The sequence below is a fragment of the Protopterus annectens genome, chromosome 2.part0 (genome assembly GCF_019279795.1).
Source record: "Protopterus annectens isolate FY-2018-M chromosome 2.part0, PAN1.0, whole genome shotgun sequence".
NCBI lineage: Eukaryota > Metazoa > Chordata > Ceratodontiformes > Protopteridae > Protopterus > Protopterus annectens.
This window is the reverse complement of record NC_056728.1, coordinates 1,825,526,367-1,825,548,638: the sequence shown is the minus strand read 5'-3', so window position 1 is coordinate 1,825,548,638 and position 22,272 is coordinate 1,825,526,367. Positions and strand designations below refer to the sequence as shown.

The following is a 22,272-nucleotide window of genomic DNA, read 5'->3' as shown; positions in this document are numbered from 1 at the left end:
TTTTTTTTTTTTTTTACAGTAATATTTATTTATTTATTTGTTTATTTTATATTTGTTTACCGGGGAGGTCTGACTGGACAGGTTCATAGATTAGCACTAGGCTAACTGCCCTTTCGAGCCATTTTAAGCCTAGCCAATTATCCCCTGTGAGATTCAAACCCTGTACCTTGTGTTTGTAAGGCAAACACCTTAACCATTAGGCCACCCAAGAGCCGTCCGTTTTCAGCAGAGGCCTGGGGAGAAAAGCTCCAGAACAACTGCTAACGTACTACACCATAAGATATTTACATGAGCACTGTGGTTTAGATATACAGTTATAAAATACAGTGGATAATAACATATGATTGCATAAGATATTAATTAAGATAAGCATAGTGGTTTAGACATGTACCATGTACTGCGGTGGTGGTGCTGCGGTAGCGTTGTCGCCTCACAGTAAAGACGTTGCCCTGTTCGATTCTCAACTAGAGTGTCTTCTGTGTGCAGACATGCGTGAATGGGCGTACCTTCGTTGAAGGTTGTGCGTTAGAGCTGGCAACTCGGCATGTAAAAATCTACTGCCAATTATTAGTGGACCGGAGTTCCGCTGTGGTGACCCCTAACAGCCGAAAGACACAACAACATAGTGGTTTAGACATACAATTAAAAATATAGCAGATAGTGACATATGATTGTTGTTCATATAGTATGTTAAGTACAGCTAATCCTGAAGATGTAGTTAAGATAAGACAAGAAAGAAAAAACTAAAAAATACTACCCAGATAATTTTGTAGATGGAATGAAGATAAGAGAAGAAAGGAGAAACTAAAAAATACTAGCCAGTTTGCCAAAGGAGGAAAATACAGACAAGTTCATATGAGGTTCATTAACATTTTAACGGAAAGCTTTTCAACTTAGTCTAGGGGAGAGTTAGTGGGTATAGCTGAGACAGTGGGGAGCAGATGGCAGTGAGTTGGTAAGTAATGTGTGATAAGATGTAGTGCATCTGTGGGAGGTTTAAAGGGGAGGTTGGACAGTGGGTAGGGGAAAGCTGTTAGAATATGTCAGCCAGGTGCTAGGTAGTTGCATGTGCAGGAGTTGTTTAGGTGGGAAATGAGCTGTTTTTTGAAGATGGTTTTGTTAGGTTGTACCCTGATTTGTAGTGGTAGGGAGTTCCATGTCTTGGCAATGTTGCTAGAATACAGGGAGTCACCAGAGCTGTAATGACTTTTGGAGACTACGATTGGTGCCTTGTTAGTGAATCTAAATTCTCAGTTATTGGAGTAGAGGTTGATCAGGTCTTGTAATGCTAGAGTTTTGTCAAGTTGGTACAGTATTTGGTGAGCTAGAAGACATTTGTTTAGAGCTTTTAGGGCTTGACAGTGGTGGGTGCGGCAGAAGGAGTTTGTGGCGAATTTCGCTATTTTGTTGTAGCATACTGACTGCTTGTTTAAACTGCTCTTGTTTAGATTAATTAGGACAGGAGAAGCATACAGTAGGGTAGACAGAAGATGGGTACTAGCTAGGGTAACTTTACTGTTGGTGGTTAGGAAGTTGTTACATCTCTAAAGAGTACCTAGTTTTTTGTTGATAATCACCAAAAAAGAAGATCAAGTGCCATATAAAACCAGAAACCCAATCCTTCAGCACTACGAATGTCACCAAATAAGCACAAGCAGGTAAATCTTCCCGAAACAGTTTTAATGCAGCAATAAAGGCTCTCCAAAGTGCATTAACGATAGCAGCATCCACAATATGTTTTCATCACTTATTTCATCAGATAATATGACAAAACACCAATAGCCTTATATACCCTCACCTAATTTAAACCAACCAATAAAAACCATCACATATATTAAAATACTGTGTTCTAAAATTTTATCTAAATAAATATACCATATCATTGTTTAATATATACTTCATAAATAACTCTAACAATCTATCTATACTATAAAAGCGAAATAAATTCATAAAACTTAATCATACACTGTTATAAATACATAAATAAAATAACATTTGTTTGTGTCTTTCGGCTTTTCTCGGTTAGGGGTCGCCACAGCGGAACTCCAGTCTGCTAATGATTGGTAGTGGATTTTTACATACCGGGTTACCAGCCCTGACGCACAACCTTCAACGAAGGCACGCCCCATTCACGTATGCCTCCACACAGAAGACACTCTAGCTGAGAATCGAACGGGACAACGTCTTGCTATGATAACATATTACTTTATAATAGCTCCCCCTGGTGGTAATATTAATAACTAATTTAAAAGACTAAATGAACTAAGAAATAAAATGCTATTATTATTGTTTAATATAAATAAAATTATGTAAATAATTTTTTTGTATTTATTTGTTATTGTTACAGCCTAGCTGCCCTTAATTTAAGAACTGGGGCTAGAAACTGCATCATTTAAACCAGGGAATTTAATTGGCCTCTAAGTAAATTTGTCAGTATAATTCCCTGTACTCAGTCTTGGTTTCCCACATACCACCCCCCTCACATCTTTAGGAATTTCTTCAAGTATAAAAAACTTATAGTTCACCATGTCACATTGTATACTGTGTTTATATAAAGCATTGTTAATATTCTGTGTACGTATAGCATTTAAATGCTCATATATTCTCCTTTTTAATTTTCTCTCTGTTTTACCTATGTAAAACGCTTGACGCGTACACAAAGCTAAGTATATTACACCCATACTTTCACAATTACTGTATTGTTTCGCTGTAATAATCTTGTTCCTAGAGGTTAAACTAATAGACTATTATATATATAGGGACACTGGGTGCATCTACCTCATTTAAAAGTCCCCAGTCTACATTTTTTTGTAGTTCTCTTATTTTTATGTTGACTTTCCAAAATGGCTTTTATATTAAACCCACACCTATAAACACACTTAAAGGGTGTATCAAATTTCAACTTTAAATCTGTCAATTTGCTAAACTTAGTCCATTCCTGCTCAATGACTTGACAAATAATTTTAGAGTCACCACTATAATCAGTAATAAATGCTGAACTAAATGCATCTTCTCCATCATCACTTTCTTTTTTGTCGTTAAATGTATCCCCAATGTTTAATTCTTTAACACCTAAAATGGGTGCAAATCTATCCATTCTTTCTTGTATAACTTCATTTTTAATTTGAATAATCAAAGGGCCTGGATAACCTCTCTCAGTAAACATATTACTTAAGTTGTTACATTCCTTCATAAATTCTTCCTCATTTGAGGTCATTCTACTTATTCTTACAAACTGGCCCTTGATTATACCTTTTTTTTGATGATAGGGGTGAGCACTATCAAAGTGTAAAATGGAATTAGAATAAGTTTGCTTTCTAAACACTTTTGAATTGTATTTGTTCTCTTTTTTATATATGATAACATCTAAATAATCTATTTCCTTATATCCTATGTTATATGTAAATCTCAGAAATTCAGTGGACTTGGTTATGTATTGGTAGAATTCCAAAAATAACTGGAATGTTCCTTTCCAAAAAATAACAATATAATCTAAAAAGCGTTTGCACAACATCCAACACTCGATATTTACAGTTTAAAATATACTTCTTTTCCCACATTAGTAGCACCAAATTTACAAGCATAGAGGCGCACCTAGCACCCACAGCCACACAACTGACCTGTTGATAAAATTCTCCTTGAAAATAAAGTTGTTCTCTTGTACTAATTCCATAAGTGTAGAACAAATGTGTGTTTCATCATTAGTCAAACACGTTACTTCTCTCAAATAGTCCTCCATCCATTCTATTCCTATATTGTGAGGAATAGAGCCAAACAAATCTACTATATCAATAGTACCAAACATTACATCTTCATTGTATATTTCTTGAGTAATGTTTCTCAAAAAATCCCAGGAATCTTTCAAGATAATTTCATTTTCCATGACCAGATCTTTTAATTTTGTATCTAAATATTTTGCTAAAAAAGTAGTAGCTGAACCTTCAGCTGCTACTACAGGTCGGAGGGGTGGATCATGAACATTCTTATGAATTTTCGGTATCCCAAAAATTGATGGGACCCTTGGCTGAGGATTATATAAAAATTCAAATAATTTTTTATCAATGAAACCCTCTAGCAATAAATCATTTAGTGTCGTATATATCTTTTTATAGGCTATATTAATATGATTGTTGGATGCCTCTCTGTATTTCATATCATCTTGCAAATTTTCTAACATCTTAGCCTCGTACATAATATTATTCATGACAACTATCCCCCCTCCCTTGTCTGGCTTCATAACTCTCACTTGTTTGTTTTCTTTTAACTCTTGTAAGTTATCGTTCTCACTGTGTGTTAAATTTGGAGGAAACCTGTGCTTATTCAAATAGTTCCTTAACTCATGTTCAATATTAATTTCCAAGTTTCTTAATTGGGGGTGTAATGGCGGGTTAAAGACACTTGCCCTTTGTAAATTTGTACATTTATTTGTTCCTGTGCCTTTCCCTTCAAATACTAACTGAAAATTAATTTTCCTCAATACATTTTTAAATCAGTTAAGGTCCTACTAATGTCACATTTTTTGGATGGTACAAAATTTAAGCCTTTAGATAATAACAAAAAATTATTTTTATTTATTTCTATTTCACTAAAGTTAAATATGTGAAACCCCTGATAGGTGTACTTAAAGCCTTCTTGTATAATGTTATTTTCTTCCAACAATGTTTCATTTAAAATCTGTCTCCGCCCTTCCCCCTCCTTTGGTTCCACTGGTAATTCACTGGCAATTGATTCCGAATCCTTCGGATCTCCGGAGGGGGGATACTCTAAAGGGTCCTGCAAAGAAGACAAATTACTTTGAATGTTCCTATCTTCTCTTTGAACATCATTATTACAACAGTTCTGTTCTTCCCTATGGTTTATTTGGGGTTCCATATTCTCCCTATTAAACCGATAATTAGTTTGTCTAGGTCGGGGGTAATGTGTCTTGTGTAGATATTCCTGTCTATCCCTATCAATTTTCTTTTTCTTTCTTAACATGATCTCTTGACATTTATTGTCAATATGTTCCCTAACTAAAAAATACTTTTTCTTATGTTCATATATTGTAAACATTAAATCATTTATAATGTCTTCATTCACTTTATTAATGTTTTCCATAAGTAACACCATGTTTCTTTCGTTATTTTTTATGATAGCTTTCATTACATCCATACCCCAACTTATTAAACATGTCTAATAACTCATAATGAAATTCTGAATCTTGTTCTACATTATTTGGAAATTTCCAAACTCTTAAACCTTTGGGAACTATACCCATACCAATGCATTCCTTTCCTTCAAATATACATTGTCTAAATCTAAACTTCTGTATTTATATAGCAAGTCATTTAGCATATCAATATTTTCATTGCATGAACTACTATATGTCCTATTGTCTATTTCTGTAGTGTTAAAGTTCAATTTTCGTCCTAGCCAAGCATTTAAAGACATTTGGCTACGTCTAAGATTAGTATTACAGTCACCTCTTTGTGGAGATACAGCGTTGTCAGCTGAAGTCTGTTCGTTTCGCCCATTTTCATTTGAGTCCAAAACCACCCTCAGTAAACCACTACATCCATCCTGGTGACTTTCTCTTGTATTCCTAGAAATTGAAGAGAAAACGCCCGTTCCATCTTCTGAAACCCGCTCACCTAGTTGAGCGAGGTTTGTATGCTTCCTGGTTCCCCGGAATACCACACGATTGCGTCACCAAAGTATGACATAGTGGTGTTAACACTCCCACCAGCTGTGTCAGCTGGTCAATAAGTTTGGAGACCTCGCCGCCTTCAGAATTCATACTGTACCAACCAGAAATAAAATGCTGCTATTATTGTTTAATATAAATAAAATTATGTAAATAATGTTTTTTTGTATTTATTTGTTATTGTTACAGTCTAGCTGCCCTTAATTTAAGAACTGGGGCTAGGGAAACTGCATCATTTAAACCAGGGAATCATAATACATACATACATAACTTTAATTATATGAAACAATAATAGCATTTTATTTCTTAGTTCATTCAGTCTTTTAAATTAGTTATTAATATTACCACTAGAGGGAGCTATTTTAAAGTAATAATGACATGTTATTTTATTTATGTATTTATAACAGTGTATGATTAAGTTTTATGGATTTTATTTCACTTTTATAGTATAGACAGATTGCTATAGAGTTATTTATAAAGTATATATTAAACAATGACATGGTACATTTATTTAGATAAAATTTTAGAACACAGTATTTTAATACATGTGATGGTTTTTACTGGCTGGTTTAAATTAGGTGAGGGTATATAAGGCTATTGGTGTTTTGTCATATTATCTGATGAAGTAAGTGACGAAAACGTACTGTGGATGCTGCTATTGTTAATGCACTTTGGAGAGCCTTTATTGCTGCATTAAAACTGTTTCGGGAAGATTTGCCTGCTTGTGCTTATCTGGTGACATTCGTAGTGCTGAAGGATTGGGTTTCTAGTTTTTTGTTGACTTTGATAATGGGGAGTAAGAAAAACAAAACAAAACCCCAGAAAAGTCAAAACTGTGCTCAAAGGTGAAAATGAAGACAGCAATCTTACTAATAGACAAACATACCTTGTGTTTAGAGGAAATAGAAAGTTATGTCTTACCATAACTTGGCATCTTCATTCCGCCTTACGATAGGGTCTCAAATCCGATCCTAGGATCCAGCTCGGCCACATTCTCCAGACTTGGATCAACTCTCGAGCTCCTCCCTCTTACCCATAATGCACTACATCCACCCAAGCACTTCAGATTGAGTTTGCTTATTCCTATACATCCATAACCAGGACAGGACAGAAGAAAGGCAGATGAGGCTCAGACATGGGACTTAAGTGTCCCGTCATGTTCCATAATCCTCTAGAAGAATAAGGCACAGGGATGGCTGGGTGGGAAGGTGAATAGGAATAAAGATGAGCAACACAGATACAAAGTTATGGTAAGACAACTTTCTAATTTGATGTTATCCTCTTCACTCCTCCTCATGATAGGGTCAGAATCCCCAGTTACCCGATTCCAGGGTGACCTACTGGAAGGATATGCCGGAGCACCACTGAGTCAAGCCTTGCTTCTCGAGATGATATCTAATTTATAGTGTGCAACCAAGGTGTGATTGTTTGACCATGTAGCTGCTGCACAAATATTGTCAATGGAGGTTCTAAATGACAAGGTGGAAGTAGCAGTCATAACCCTGATAGAATGTGGACTAGGAGGTTAGGGCAGTTCTAGGCCCTTTTGTGAATAAATGAGGGAGATACAACCTGTAATCCATTTTGCTAAGGTGATCTTAGAGACCACCCAGCCTAGTTTGCTAGCAGAGAAAGCTACAAACAATTAGTCTGACTTCCTGTGCTGCTTAGTTCTGTGCAGATAGAAACATAGTTGTCTACGAATATCAAAAAGAAGTAGAATATACTCTTTTGTTAGAAAAATTTGGAAAGAATACTGGTAAGTGGATGGACTGACTGATAATTGTTTTCTGTGGCTAATTTAGGCATAAAGGAGGGATTGACACACCCTGTCCTTATGAAAGATTTTGTAAGGAGGTTTGGAAGATAATGCCTGTAGTTTGGAAATTCTCTTGGCTAAAGTAATGGCTACTAAAAGGATCAACTTCCAGGAAAAAAACTTCATATCACAACTGGCTGCTGGCTCAAAGGGTCTTCGTATCAAACTCTGCAGCACAACAGTGAGGTCCCAAGGTGGGAAAGGGTCTTTAGTGGGAGGTTGGGGAGGGGTCTTTAGTGGGAGGTCTCAGCAAGAAAATGCTTTTCATAAAAGCTTTGCATAATCTAAAGGAAGACAAGGAACGAGACTGGTTAGTAGTATGAAAATTTGAAATTGCAGCTAATTGAAGCTTTATGGTAGAGAAGACACCTCCTTCCTTAAACAGGGTACTAAGAAAAAGCAATATCTGAGAATGGTGCTGATATTTTTATTTGCAGCCCAAACAGCAAACCTTTTCCACTTGCTGTTGTAAACTTTCTTAGTTGAAACAGTTTGTGAGGCTAGGATAATGTTAGATTTCTAGTGATTCCTAGGGAATGTGAGAGTTAAATTAAATAATCTCTGGCTTGGATAAGCTGATGACTTGTGGGAGCAGTAAGGAGTGCCAATCGTATACAATCATATAGGTATGGAAACACCCGGAATCCTTCGAGTCTCATGTGAGCTATTACGACTGCCATGCATTTCATGAACACCCAGGGAGGTGTGGTAAGCCCAAAGGGTAGTGTTCTGAACTGAAAGTGACTGGCTCCTAGCCAAAAGCACAGTTATCTCCTTGGGCGCCTCTGTATTTTGATGCGATAGCAGGCATCCTTGAGATCTATTGAGAACATCCAACTGTCCTTGCGCAATAGTGGCAGAATGGACTGGACCATACCATTCGGAACCTCAACTTCTTTAAAGATTCAATTAATTTAGATCCAGTATGGGTCTTAGGTTCCCTGTCTTTTTCAAGAGCAAAAAAGAAGTGGAAGTAGGTTCCAAATCCTCTTTGTTTGGTCGGGACCTCTTAGATGTCTCTTTGAACTTGCTGTGCTGCCTGCTCCTTCTAACTGGGAGGCACGTCAGGGAGTTTCCTGTTGGTGTTTGGAAGGGGAAGGAAAAAAAGAATGTAGTAGCCTCTGGATATTACGTTTAGCACCGAGGTATTGTGTCAAGTGCATCCAGGCTTCTGAGTGCAAAGCAAGTCGACCTCCGACTGCCTCCAGAAATGGACAGTCAGGCAGCACTTCAGGAGGACTGACAGGGCTTGTTGGAGAAGGTGTCTCTGAAGCCCTGGTTTTGCACACCCCCTCTGCCTCTAGGATGGTACCTACCATTAAACCCTCCTCCTCTGCCTCTAGTGGAAGGTTCCCCGCGCCAATCTTGAAAAGGCCCCTTGGGATTTAAAGGAACGACATTTTCTTGCCTCCATCCTGGTTCCTGGGAAAGGACCTCTGAGGGGAAGAAAATTTGATTTCTACAACAGAAATAGTATTCCCCGTCCTTTTTGCTGAGGGTGAGAGTATCTCTAACCGATGGCCCAAACAGTGAAGAGCCATCAAAAGAGCCATTAACAAAGGAATCCTTAAAGGACTTCGCAAATCACATAGCCTCATCCAGGCATGCCTCCCTAGGGACAGACCTGAACCAGCAGTTAATGAGGTACCTTCTGCTGTATGGGAGATTAGCCTCATCAAGGAATTGACAATAGATGACAGAGTGGCCAGCTTGGGAGAAAACTTCTTAAGCTCCTCTGCAGGCATGGATTTAGCACAAAAGTGGCTGAAGCATAAACGCACTTTCCAATCCTGTCCAACGCTCTAGACTCTGTTACCCAGATGGACACTGGCAGTCTCCTCTGCCAGTTCTGTTTTAGTGGCTGCTGCCACCACAATGGTATCAAATACGGGGCCCTTAATCCAATGTTTTCTGTCAGCTGGTGGACCCAGGAATCTACTTGGGGGCTTGATGGTATCTGGTTCCTTTCATTTCCAGCGGGAAACCAAATCAATAGGGTCATCTGCTGGGGGGGGGGGGGGTCAGCCAGGACGCAGATGGGTCCAATACGAAAGCCTCCAAATGGAGGAGGTTGGGCAGATCACCCACCTTTCTGCTTCAGGATTTCCAGAACGTCTCCGAAGGAGACATCTTCAGGTAGGGATCAGGGGGGATGATCCTTCTTCCTTCTCAAAGTCAGTGTCTTCAGTTAATGACTCCATCAGGGAGCCAATATGCCTCCTTTTGCACTTCTTCCTCGGGGGACTTCCTCAGTGGGGTACTCCAGGAAAGTATCGGAAGAAGGAAATCCATTCTGGGCAGGGATATCCCCTGCAGACTGCTCAGGATGGGTTGATTCAGAACAGAATGAATGAGCACAAGGCCCCGACCGAAGGGGTACAAGGGTGGATTGCGGGACATGATGTGATAGTTTTCTGACTCAGGAGAAAACCCTCTTCACAACTTGAAAGGCCGACGAACTGGGAGAGGCCCTCTCCATCTCCCCTGAAGCCGAAGACATAAAGGGCAGGTGGCTAGGGTTCACACCAGATCCATGACTTCCAGAGGAAATCATAGGTTGGTACTAGGCTATTGGCCCCTAGGGCCTACACAAGCCTAGCCATAACAATTCCCTGGCTATTTCTTCCCACACTATTTACTTCCCTGGACCCCTGTCTAGCAGGGCGACTGACGTGATCCCCAGGGTGAATTTCCTTTCTTCCATCCAATCATCAAGGTTCCTTTTGAAGAGGGCCAAAGAGGCGCTCTGCTTGACATGTATGGGCAGTCTATTCCAAAGTCTGGGGAGTCTCTGGGTCAGGAACCTATCCCTCCAGCATGTTTTGTTTATTGTGAAGACAAGATTTAGATCCCTGGAGTGTGTGGCTCTGAGGGATTGGGATTTCTTTAAGTGTAGCATGTCCAACAGCTCTGGGTTTGACATGACCTTGTAGATGATATGCGACAGAGTATAGCTGGAGTTTTTTAAGGCGGTCAGCATAGGGCATCTGCTTTAGGCCTGTGATTCTTTTAGTGAGGTATTTCTGCGGCCTTTCCAGTTGTTGCAGATGTCTTGAGAGGTACATACCAAATGGGCCGTTGTATTCTATAATGGGTCTAATGAGGGATGAGTACAGTGGGACAATGACCTCCTTTTTTCTGGATGAAAAGCCCTTAGTGATGAGGTGTGCCACATAGAAGGATTTCCTGAATGTTGTGGCGATGTGGTTATTGAAGGTGAGACCACTGTCCACCTGTGTCCCTAAGTCTCTTATCACACTTTCGGTGTTTAGTGTACTGCCACCTATGTGATAATTCATGGGCACATGTTTTTTTCCCAAAGGGGATAACTATACATTTCTTGGCATTGAGCTTGAGCCCATGGCTCTGGCACCAAACATCTGCTTCTGTAAGGCCCTTTTGTAGAGTATCCACATCATTTGGGGATTCAATAATGGCTCCCAGTTTGCAGTCATCTGTGAATTTGTTAGCCAGAGTCCCTTAGTGTTGGCCTGTACTTCAGAGAAGTAGATGCCAAACAAGAGAGGTCCCAGGACTGAACCCTGAGGTACTCCACTTGTCACTTGTCTGGAGCTGGATTTGGAGTCAGCTACTTTTACAGTGTGGGTTCCGTAAGTAAGCCAGTTGGCAACCCATCAAGTGACGTAGGGATTAATGCCCAGCTTAGTAAGTTTATCTACGATTCCAGAGTGGGGGATGGTGTCAAAGGCCTTGATGAGGTCCAGATAGGCTGTGTGGACTGCTTTACCCTCATCCACGGCTCTGGAGACTGATTCGAAGAAGTCAATAAGGTTCAGGAGACAAGATCGGCCCTGCAAGAACCCAAACTGGGTGGGGTCCAGTGTTTTAAGTTTGCCAATGTCTTTGTTTATAAGTTCCATGATAATACGTTCCATGGCCTTGCAGATCAGGCTCGTCAGACTGATGGGGCAGTAGTTCCCGGGATCTAAGGTGGATTCCCCCTTGTGGAGTGGGATAACTGTACCTGTGTGCCACTCAGTGGGCACAAAGCCTGACGTGAGGATATGATTAAATATGACACTTGGGTGAGATGCCAATTAATTTTGTAGTTCATGTAGTACACAGCCCGGAATGTCATCTGGTCCCATGGATGCTGTATTCTTAGCTTTGGAAAGTGCGTTTTTTTACCTGTGTGGCCATTATTACCAGAATTTGGCAATCTTCCAGTATTGAGATGGGCCATTTAGGGGGTGAGAGGGGGGTGAAGTTGGCACTGAATCAATCTGCCAGGATATTGGCAATATCCTTGGGATCAGTATATTTAATGCCATTCTGTTGTAGCTCAGAGCAGATCTGAGCATTGCCATTTAGATTCTTGACATAGTTACAGAATACCTTGTGGTTGTCTTTGGAATCTTTGGCAATTTTATTTTCGTAACTAGCTTTGGAGGATTTTATGAGGGATCTCAGCTTCTTACTGAGGCTGGTAAGGGAGTTTTTTGCATCCTGGGATTTTCCTCTTTTCTGCAACAGTTTTTTCCTTTTGTTGTAAAGTTTGTTTATGGCAGGGAACCACCAGATTGGCTTCCTTTTTTTTGGAGGACAACATCTTGGTTCTATTTGGGATGGCACAATTCATTCATGAGTGGATGTACTCGTTCAGTGCCTTAGTGTAGGACTCAGCAGTCGAACTTTCAGTTCCCGTCTGCATGGGTGTCATGAAGTTTGTAACTTCTGACTTCAGTAGCATGAAGTTGGCCTTGGAGAAGTTTTTTATGGAGGTTTCCTTACTGGGGGGTGGGGGTGGGATGTGGATGTTAAGGGTGATTAGCTTATGGTCTGACCTGACCAACGAGGGGGTGACCATAGGTGTGGAGCATCGATTTCCCATGTTGGTAATGACCAGGTCTAGGATATTGGAGCCCCTGTTGGGACTATGGATTAGTTGATCCAGGGCATTGGAATTTATGAATTCCAAGAACCGTTGGGCAAAGGTGTTGGTGCAAGAGTAGTTTTCCCAGTTAATGGCAGCGTAGTTGAAATCACCCAGTATTAGGGTGTTTGGTTGTATATTAATATCAGACCCGAACTGTCAAGGGCTGAGGCACCCAAGGGAAGGGACTGCTCCAACAAGGAAGGAGCAGATCCCACTCCCTTGGACCCAGCACTGACACCTTGGCTCAGAGATCTGCTCTGCTCCAAGGGTATAGGAACAGGGCTGATTAAAGGTACCATCAGCATCGAGGAAGGAGGCTTCTCCAGCACTGAATCAGACGCACTCTGGAGTCACAAAACCCATAACTATGAAGCTGAGGGACAGATCAGAGAAGAAGTCCTGATGGTATGGCCTAGGTAGCTCATGGATCCTATAGGGGACGGAGCCGACATTACCCCCACCTGAATATGGCCTTAAGGAATCTTCTCATCATCCTGCCCATGTGTGCCTCGGAACAGCTTCTAGAGGACCTGGAAGAAGCTAATGAGGGAGGTCAGAAGTGTTTGGACTTTAAAGAATGGCTAGACTTTATCTGAGCTCTCAGAATCAGAGCCATGGGATCTGACACTGGAGCCAATGAAGAAGGAGGTGATAACTTTATTACTTCCCCTGGGTCCGATGGGTTAGGCACTTTCTTCGGATTCAAGTCGGTTGGCTCCAAAGTTTTCTTAATTTTGAACTTCCGTTCCAGAGGGTCTCTCGGAGAGACAGGGAGAGATCTCTTTTCTGCTTCTTTAGAAGAAGATGAAGCCACAGAGGGGGTTGCCTGAGCCTCAGGAGCCAAAGATGGAAACCCCCTTAAGATTAACTTATTATGCCTATCGATGAGCGCTTGTGGATTGAATGATGCACGGACTTCACAAACCAGCTTTCAAGTGATCAGCACCCAAACAATACACGCACTCTGGGTGGGGATCTTGACTTGGGATCTTATGAACATAAGATGTGCAATGTTTGAACCCCAGGGAGGGTTTGTGAGACGTGACAACCACAGAATTGGCCCGAAACCCTGCCAAAACCAAACACTCTACAGTACGGTAAGAAAACTACTAACTATAATTACCCCCCCCCCCAGGACAAAAAGGATAATAGAGAAAGTGTAAAGTTAAAAATTAGAAGAAAAGGGAATGAAAGGACAAAAGTGAATACTTTGCACTTAGCAATTAAATTAACGACCACAACTCCAGAGCATAGAGATCCTTGTCCAGACACTAAAGTTGCAAACAAGATCCGAGATGCTTGGGTGGGTGTAGTGCATTATAGGTAAGAGGGGGGAGCTCGAAACTTGGATCCAAGTCTGGAGAATAGGGCCGACCTGGATCCAAGGATCGGATCTGAGACTCTATCATGAGTAGGAATGAAGAGGATGTCATCATATCAGTGGTTATGTCAGCATCCAATTTAGACAAACAGAAATTGTCTGATTAGACTATCTTAGTCACCAAAACAAAAACTGAAGGAAATGTCTACCTCTTCAGAAACATTAAACCATGCAGCAATGCAAAAAGTACAGTTGTGTACACTTACCATAAATGTAGATGTTAGAGTGTATTCACTTGTTGCAGTCATTACACTTGGGCTATCCTGCTGGCAGGCTACCCTCAGTCGGCCTGAATTCCAAAGTCTAGGTCCGGTGTCGGTTGCTGTCGCCTCTTCCTTGATGTCAGTGTGCCACGGGTATAAAAGATGCAGCCGACGCCATTTTCTTTAGTTTTTCTTGCCCCAGATGTCAGGTGCCCCCAAAAGGGTAGGCTAAAAATATGCATGCACCAAAATATATATAATACCTTCATCTACAAGCAAATACACCGCATAGGTTGTATAGATTAGAGAAGTGTAGATAAGATCCAGCAAGGAAATGGGGGATGGTGGTGGGTAACCTGGACTGCAACAGTGAATACACTCGAACATCTACATGTATGGTAAGTGTACACAACTGTAATATGTTCATGTTTCACTGTTGCAGTCATTACACTTGGGTTGAATCCCAAAGCTATGGTTGAGAGGCTGGAGCTAAATAGCATTAGGAGCGGCTATGAGGCCCTGCAGAACTGCAGTGGCAAAGCCTGCCCTGGATTTAGAGTAGAGTGGTAAATGATAGTGCTTTGTAAAGGTGTGCACTGAACTCCAGGTAGCAGCCTTTAAAATGTCTTTGGTTGGTACTCCCCTGAGGAAGGCTGCTAAAGTGGCTGCTGCTCTGGTAGAATGTGGCCTAATGCCCTTAGGCACTGGCTTGCCATGTTGTGAACAGCAGAAACGAATGCAGTGGCCTATCCACTTTGAAATAGCCTGCTTTGAGAAAGCCTTTCCTTGTGATCCTGCAGCATAAGCCACTAGTAATTGCTCAGTCTTTCTGAAAGCTTTGGATCTGTTCAAGTAGAAGCGTAGCTGTCTGTGTATGTCCAAAGAATGCAGAATTCTCTTCCCCTTATTCTGTGGGTTTGGATAAAATGTAGGCAGATGAATAGTTTGGTTAAGGGCCACACTGGACACTACCTTAGGCATAAATGTCGGGTTTGTTCTCAGAGAAATGCTGTCTGGATAAAAAATGATAAAAGGTTCCATAGCCATGAGTGCCTGTAGCTCTGAGACTCGTCTTGCAGAGGTTTTTGCTAGGAGCAGAGCTGTTTCCAAGATAAAAACTTTATATCAGCTGTAGCGGCTGGCTCAAAAGGGGGCAGAGTGAGTTTTTCCAAAACATAATTGAGGTCCCATGCAGGTATTGGTAATCTCCTTGGAGGCCTTAAGTTTTTGGCTCCTCTGAGGTATTGCCTTAACAAAGGATGAGAAAAGATTGGTGGCTCTGAATTGTAATGAGCCGAAATGGCAGAGGCATGAATTTTAATTGATGAAAAGGATACGCCTTTGTCCAGCATCTCAGTTAAGTATTGCAAAATCTGAGGAATATTTGGTACTGCTGTGTCAATTCCTTGTGCCTGGTTCCAGGCACAGAATCTCTTCCATTTTCCAGCATAAGATTTTCTAGTACTAGGCCTCCTGGCCACCGCTTTAGTGAGAGGTGTGTTTTGTATGACTACATTATCCGCCATGCTGCCAGATTTAAGGTCTTGAGTTGGCTGTGCAGGATCGGATTGTTTTGTTGGGACAGTAGGTGTGGTATTTGAGGCAAGGTCCAGGCTGGGCATTGAGACAAGTTCCTTAGGATTGGATACCAGTACTGGCTGGGCCAGTCTTGGGCAATCAGTATCATTTTTGGCATCTCTTGTCTGACCTTTAGGAGTACCTTGGGGAGGAGAGGCAGTGGAGGAAAGGCATATACTGTTAAGTTTTTCCAGCTGAAAGATAGGGCATCCACTTTCCATGCTTGTCTGTGATAAGTCCTTGTGCAGAATTTCTTTAGTTGGCAGTTGTGAGGAGAGGCAAACAGGTCTATGTCCGGACATCCCCATTTCCTTGTTATCATGTTGAAGACTTGTGGATGCACTTTCCATTCGTGGGGATCCATGAGGTTTCTGCTTAGTTCGTCTGCCAGAATATTTATCTTTCCTGGCAGGAATTGTGCCTGCAGATGTACTTGGTAAGTCAATGCTGTGTCCCACAAAGTCATGGCTAGTCTGCAGAAGGGGTAAGAATGACTGCCTCCCTGCTTGTTTATATACCACATGACCATGGTATTGTCTTGTCTTTAACAGTAGTTGTCCAAGATGAAGTAGGTCCTTGAGGGCTGTCAGGGCATTCTGAACAGCTAGCATCTCTTTTTGATTGATATGTAGATGCATTTGGTTGGCGGACCATGTGCCTTGAATACATCTTCCTGCCATGTGTGCCCCCCAGGCATAATCTGATGCATCCATTGTCAATGTCTGCCTGGCTGGGGGTAAGGTGAATGGCTGTCCCTTGTTCTGGTGACAGGCCTTTGCCCACCATCGATACTCCTGTTGCAGGCAGGGAATGAGAGTAATTCTTGTTTCCAGGCTGTGACAATGCCGAGTCCAAACACTTTTTAGGTACCATTGAAGTTTCCTCACATGCAGTCTTGCATATGGAATTAGTAGAATGCAGGATGCCATGAAGCCCAATGCCTGCAGAATTTCTCTTGCAGATAACTGGGCCTTTGTTGCAAACAGTGTGAAGTAGGTAGTCGGTTGCCTTTGTTTGTCTGGCGTGAGATAAGCCATCTGGGCAGTTGTATTTAAGCTTGCACCCAGGAATATTATCTCTTGAGAGGGTACTAGTTTTGATTTTTGTTTATTGACTGTGTACCCTAGGCATGGTAGTAACCTTTTTACAAATGCCAGATGCTGTAGTAGAATGTCCTTGTTCTCTGCTTGAATGAGGCAGTCGTCCAAGTAAGGATATATTTGTATTCCTCTTTGTCTGCAGAATGCAATTACTGGTGCCAGGCACTTTGTGAAGGCCCTGGGAGCAGTAGATAAGCCAAAGGGCAGTGCAGAGAATTGGTAGTGCATTGAGCCAGCTTTGAATCTGAGGTATCTTCTGCATGCTTGTCTGATTGGGACATGCAGGTATGCCTCTTTTAGGTCTCAAGTCACAAGCCAAGCCTTCTTGCCCAGCATGGGCAGAAGCTGCTGTAAGGTCAACATTTTGAATTTTGGTATATCCAGATATGTGTTTAGAATAGATAGGTCCAGTATTGGTCTCCAGGCTTTGTCCTTTCTGGGTACCAAGAACAGTCTTGAATAAAATCCTTGTCCCTGCTCTTGTTCTGGTACTTGTTGAATGGCCCTCATGTCCATGAGGGATGAGACTTGTTTTTGTGCCTCTGCCCAATGTTTTTTTGGTAGGTCTGGCCAACCGTTTGCCCTTGGCATGGTATGAAAGTGAAACTTGTAGCCCTGTGACACTATGTCTAAGACCCATTTGTCCTGGGTTATGTGCCAATTTTGAGAAAAAAGTGCTAGTTTTCCCCTAAAGGTGTTGCCAAAACGTAAGTGCTTGGCGTAGGCAGGGGGAAGTCACTGGGACTTTTGGAGGTAGAAGTACCCCACTGTTTAGACCTGTATGAACCTTGGGGCTGGGATCTGCCTCTTGGGCATCTGTATCTGCCCTTTTGTGGTCTGTCTGACACTGGAAAGGACCAATTATTTGTAGGCCAGTGTCTGCTAAATCTTGGAGGCTGTACCTGTAAGAAATCATTGACTGTTTGCATAGATTTAGCTTTGTCCTCCATTTTCTTTAACACCTCTTCTGCTTTAACACCAAACAAAGTATCATGCTGTAATGGAGCATCTAATAATTTTGCTTTAACATGATCTGGTAAATTTTGTTCCTTTAACCAAGCATGCCTCCTAATGACAGAACCCATGACAGTGGCCCTGCAGGAGGCCTCCAAAGAATCAAAACCACATTACGAAGTATACTTTCCAACTTGCTCAGCTGCATGCAATAAATCCTGCATTTCTTTGTTTTCTGCACCTTCAGAATTTATCAACATTTTCTGTTTAAGCAGTGACATAATATATTGCTGATATTTGAGCATATGAAACTGACAATTTAAAGCCCTTATAGCCAAGGTAGCAGAGGTGTAAATCTTCTTTCCCCATCTGTCTAATGCCCTAGAATCCCTGTAGGAGGGAGTAGGGTTTTTTGCAGTGGATGCCTTGACCCCTTTGGGACCCTGAGAAATAGTTTCTGGGTCAGCAGCAGGGTTCTTGAAAAGGAATTTATGAGAGTCAGGCACCCTATAGTACCTGTCCGGCTTAACAGGAGCTGGAGGTAAGGAGTCAGGGGTCAGACTGGACTCTGAAAATACATCATCTACAATGTCTAACACAGGTGGAACAGCTAGGGGCCTGTGTTGTGGGAGTAAAAGAAAGTCCCTGAGCTTTTTCCTTAGAATCAGAATAATCTTGGCTCTCCCAGTGGAAATGTTCCCTCATGGTATGCAAGGTTTCCCCAAAAGAGTAATCCTCAGGAGGAGAGGCTGAAGGGATAGATTCTTCAGCATCAGAATCCTCATAGGGAGGAAGAGAGTATTCCTGATCAGAAGAGGAATCTGAAGAAATGGAAACCTGATCTGAAGATTCATATTCTGTCTCTTGCCTAGGCCTCTTATCAGGAGGGGGATGAGAACCCCTGATCAAAGTAATTAAGTCTTCGGCCATTTTGAGCATCTGTTTTTTGGGCATGGATGCCTGACCATGAGGCTGTTGTACTTGTTTCTTTGTCTTTAAAGATGCTTTAGTCTTTGCCCTTGTAACTGGAGTCGCTTTAATGTACAACTGAGTAGGTCTGAAAACACCCTCAGAAGCCGATGCCTGCTCAGCGGCTCCGGACCCATCTGAGGGAAAAGTTTCTGAAGGTCCAATACCTTGAGCTTCCAACGGCCTAGGCGACTCCACGTGGGAGATTGTAGTGGCCTGCGGGTCCAAAGTAGTGGGTGTCAGGGACTGCGAAAGCGCCTCACTGAGAGCCGGCGAACCGGCAGCTGGCTTAGAAGAAGCTTCATCGGTTTTAGACCTCGGATGCCTGTCCTTTTCTTTTTCTTTGCGTTTCTTGTGAATTGTGGTAGTCGGTTGGCTATCCGATGGCATCGTGTAATTAAATCTTCTGCCAAAATAGTGAAAAGCAAAATCGTAGCTGCGCTTTATAGTGTGCTGGTTAAATCTAGCACAAAACCGACAACAAGCAACATCATGGTCAGGGCCTAGGCAAGGAATACAGTAAGAATGAAAATCCTTATGAGTATTTGCTTCCCACAAGAAATACAATTATTAACTTTTTCCCAACAGGGTACTTAGCTTTTAATGAAGACTTCGGATCTAAATTTCGAACATGAAAATCTCAGGAGTCTGCCGACCGGCACTTGTGAACTGCTTCTGCTTCAGGCACCAGGTGGCAAGAAAGAAGAAAATGGCGTTGGCTGCATCTTTTATATCCCTGGCGCACTGACGTTAGGGAAGAGGCGACAGCAATCGACGCCGAACCTAGACTTTGGAATTCAGGCCGACTGAGGGTAGCCTGCCAGCAGGATAACCCAAGTGTAATGACTGCAACAGTGAAACACGAAGAACATCATCAAAATGTATATTAAGAAAGGGGCTGGGCTAGTTTTGGCACCATTCCAAAATGAAAGGGAATCACAGTATGCATGAAGGAATGTCACAGTAAACAAAATCCAGCATGAAAAACACAACTGCCGACTCAAAAGACAGCAGAATAAAAATAATGGCAGGAATGTTTTTAAACTTACCAATGGCTCAAGTTCCTTGCGGTCAATCAGATTTAGCTCTGTAGCAAAGTAGTAGAAATGCTTATAGCATGTGTTGACATGTGCTTCTGCCCCCATCATAATGATGCGATCAAAATGATGAATGTATACATGGACAAAAACGCGAAAGAGACGACACAGGATCTTTCTGCAGATTTGATGGAAGTTCTTTGGAAATGGAATCCCTATTAGAAGGGGGAAAAGAACAACGTTTAACATACTTTTTGACTTTATGCATCTATTTGAACACAAAAACAACAAAAACTGCTATTCACCAACATTAAAGCACAAATATCAGAACTTATCATCTAATTAATCTAATTAAAAACAAAGAATATAAATCACTCGAGACTGGAAAAATCAGAAAACTGATTACAGGCAAGTAAGATGCATATAAACTGTAAATTCTGATAATTAATATTTAGCTCTGGAACCACTGTTTTGTACACACCTGCAGAAAGCTCCAGCTTTGTTCAAAACTTCCAACAGATTTCTGTACATTCCTGATACATGAACTGGTGACAGACAATAAGAGATCATTTAAAAAAAAAATGTGAGTATCAAGTAATGATGATTGACAGGGCACACCACAGCAGCAAAGGTCTCGGATTTAAGGTTACTGAATCAGAACCACAACAGGTCATCTACTATCTTATGGCCTTCACCCACACCTCCAATTCTTTTAAATTATTCATACATCACAAGATTGATAATCACCATCTAAGCACAGCAAATATTTGCATTTTTAGAAACCTGGAAGCAGTAAATTACAGTTGTGTACACTTACCATAAATGTAGATGTTCGAGTGTATTCACTGTTGCAGTCATTACATTTGGGTAACCTGCTGGCAGGTTGCCCTCAGTCGGCCTGATTAACAAAGTCTTGGGTCCTGCGTCGGTTGCTGTCCCTTATTCCATGACGTCAGGTCATCAGGGGTATGAAACATGCAGCCAACGCCATTTTCATCAGTTTTTCTTGCCCCAGATGTCAGGTGCCCCCCCAAATGGAGAGCAAAATATATATATATATATATATATATATATATATATATATATATATGTATATAATTTAGAACACAAACAATATACCTCCAATCAAAAGCACATACACCAAAAAGGGTTTTAAGCATATTAAAAGAAAGAAGAGGTATACAGGGGGCTGGAGGGTGGGTAACCAGGACTGCAACAGTGAATACACTCGAACATCTAAATTTATGGTAAATGTACACAACTGTACTATGTTCTTCGTGTTTCACTGTTGCAGTCATTACATTTGGGTAGATTCCCAAAGCTATGGTTGGGAGGATGGATTTATACAGAATTAGGAGCAGCTATAAGGCCCTGCAGGACGGCAGTGGCAAAAACAGCTCTGGATTTAGAGGAGAGAGGTAAATGGTAATGTTTGGTGAACGTATTAACTGAGCTCCAGGTAGCAGCTTCTAGAATGTCTCTGGTAGGAACCCCTCTGAGAAAGGCTGCAAAAGTAGATGCAGCCCTGGTGGAATGGGATCTGATCCCCTTAGGGATAGGTTTACCATGGTGCACAAAGCAGAAACGAATACAATGGCTTATCCATTTAGAAATAGTCTGCTTTGAAATTAGTTTTCCCTCTGCCCCTGCAGCAAATGCCACCAATAGTTGCTCAGATTTTCTTAGAGGTTTTCTCCTGTTTAAATAGAATCTAAGTTGTCTGGGCACATCCAATGAATGCAGAATCAGCTCACCCTTGTTCTGTGGATTGGGAAAGGAATTTGGCAGATGAATGGTCTGATTAAGAGCCACACTGGATACCACCTTAGGCATGAAAGATGGAATGGTCCTGAGAGCCACCCTGTCCGGATGAAAAATAATGAAAGGCTCCACTGCCATAAGAGCCTGTAATTCTGAAATCCATCTAGCTGAAGTAACTGCTAAATGTAAAGCTCTTTTCCAGGAGAGAAACTTTAAATCTGCAGTAGCAGCTCACTCAAAAGTGGGTAGAGTGAGTTTTTCCAAAACAAAATTGAGGCCCCATGCAGGAGCTGGTGCTCTCCTGGGAGGTCTTAAATTTTTGGCCCCTCTGAGGTACTGCTTTAGCACAGGATGAGAAAAGAGGGGAGGCTCTGTGTTGTAATGAGCTGAAATGGCAGAGGCATGGATTTTTATAGAAGAAAAAGATAGGCCCTTGTGAAGCATCTCAGTTAAATATTGCAGAATCTGAGGAATATTGGGCATTGCTGTGCTTATTCCTTGTGCCTGGTTCCACGCACAAAATCTTTTCCATTTGTCTGCATAAGATTTTCTAGTACTAGGCCTTCTAGCCTCCAAAATGACATCCATCACATGTTTGCTGAGAGATGTAACTGGTGAAATTAGTTGATTAGCCATGCTGCAAGATTCAGAGTTTGGAGCGGAGTGTGCAGAATTCGATAGTTCTGCTGAGACAGTAGGTAAGGTGTCAGAGGCAGGTACCACGGAGGAAGGTGTGACATATTGCGTAGGAGCGGGTACCAGTGTTGGCGAGGCCAGTCTGGAGCAATCAGTATCATTTTTGGTTTTTCCTGTCTGACTTTTAGCAAGATCTTGGAGAGCAGAGGCAGAGGAGGAAAGGCATAGACTGATAGGTTTTTCCAGCTGAAGGA

The 22,272-nt window shown here is 41.6% G+C and overlaps 1 long non-coding RNA gene across 1 annotated transcript in view; it reads right to left on the bottom strand.

Annotated features, from left to right (window-relative positions):
* The window catches only part of LOC122793645, a 288,923-nt gene extending 269,088 nt beyond the window's left edge, over positions 1 to 19,835 (bottom strand). Inside the window, exon 1 of the long non-coding RNA XR_006363502.1 lies at positions 19,634 to 19,835. This is a non-coding gene — a long non-coding RNA (uncharacterized LOC122793645). The remainder of the gene's footprint in view (positions 1 to 19,633) is intronic.
* Between the last annotated feature and the right edge of the window lie 2,437 nt (positions 19,836 to 22,272).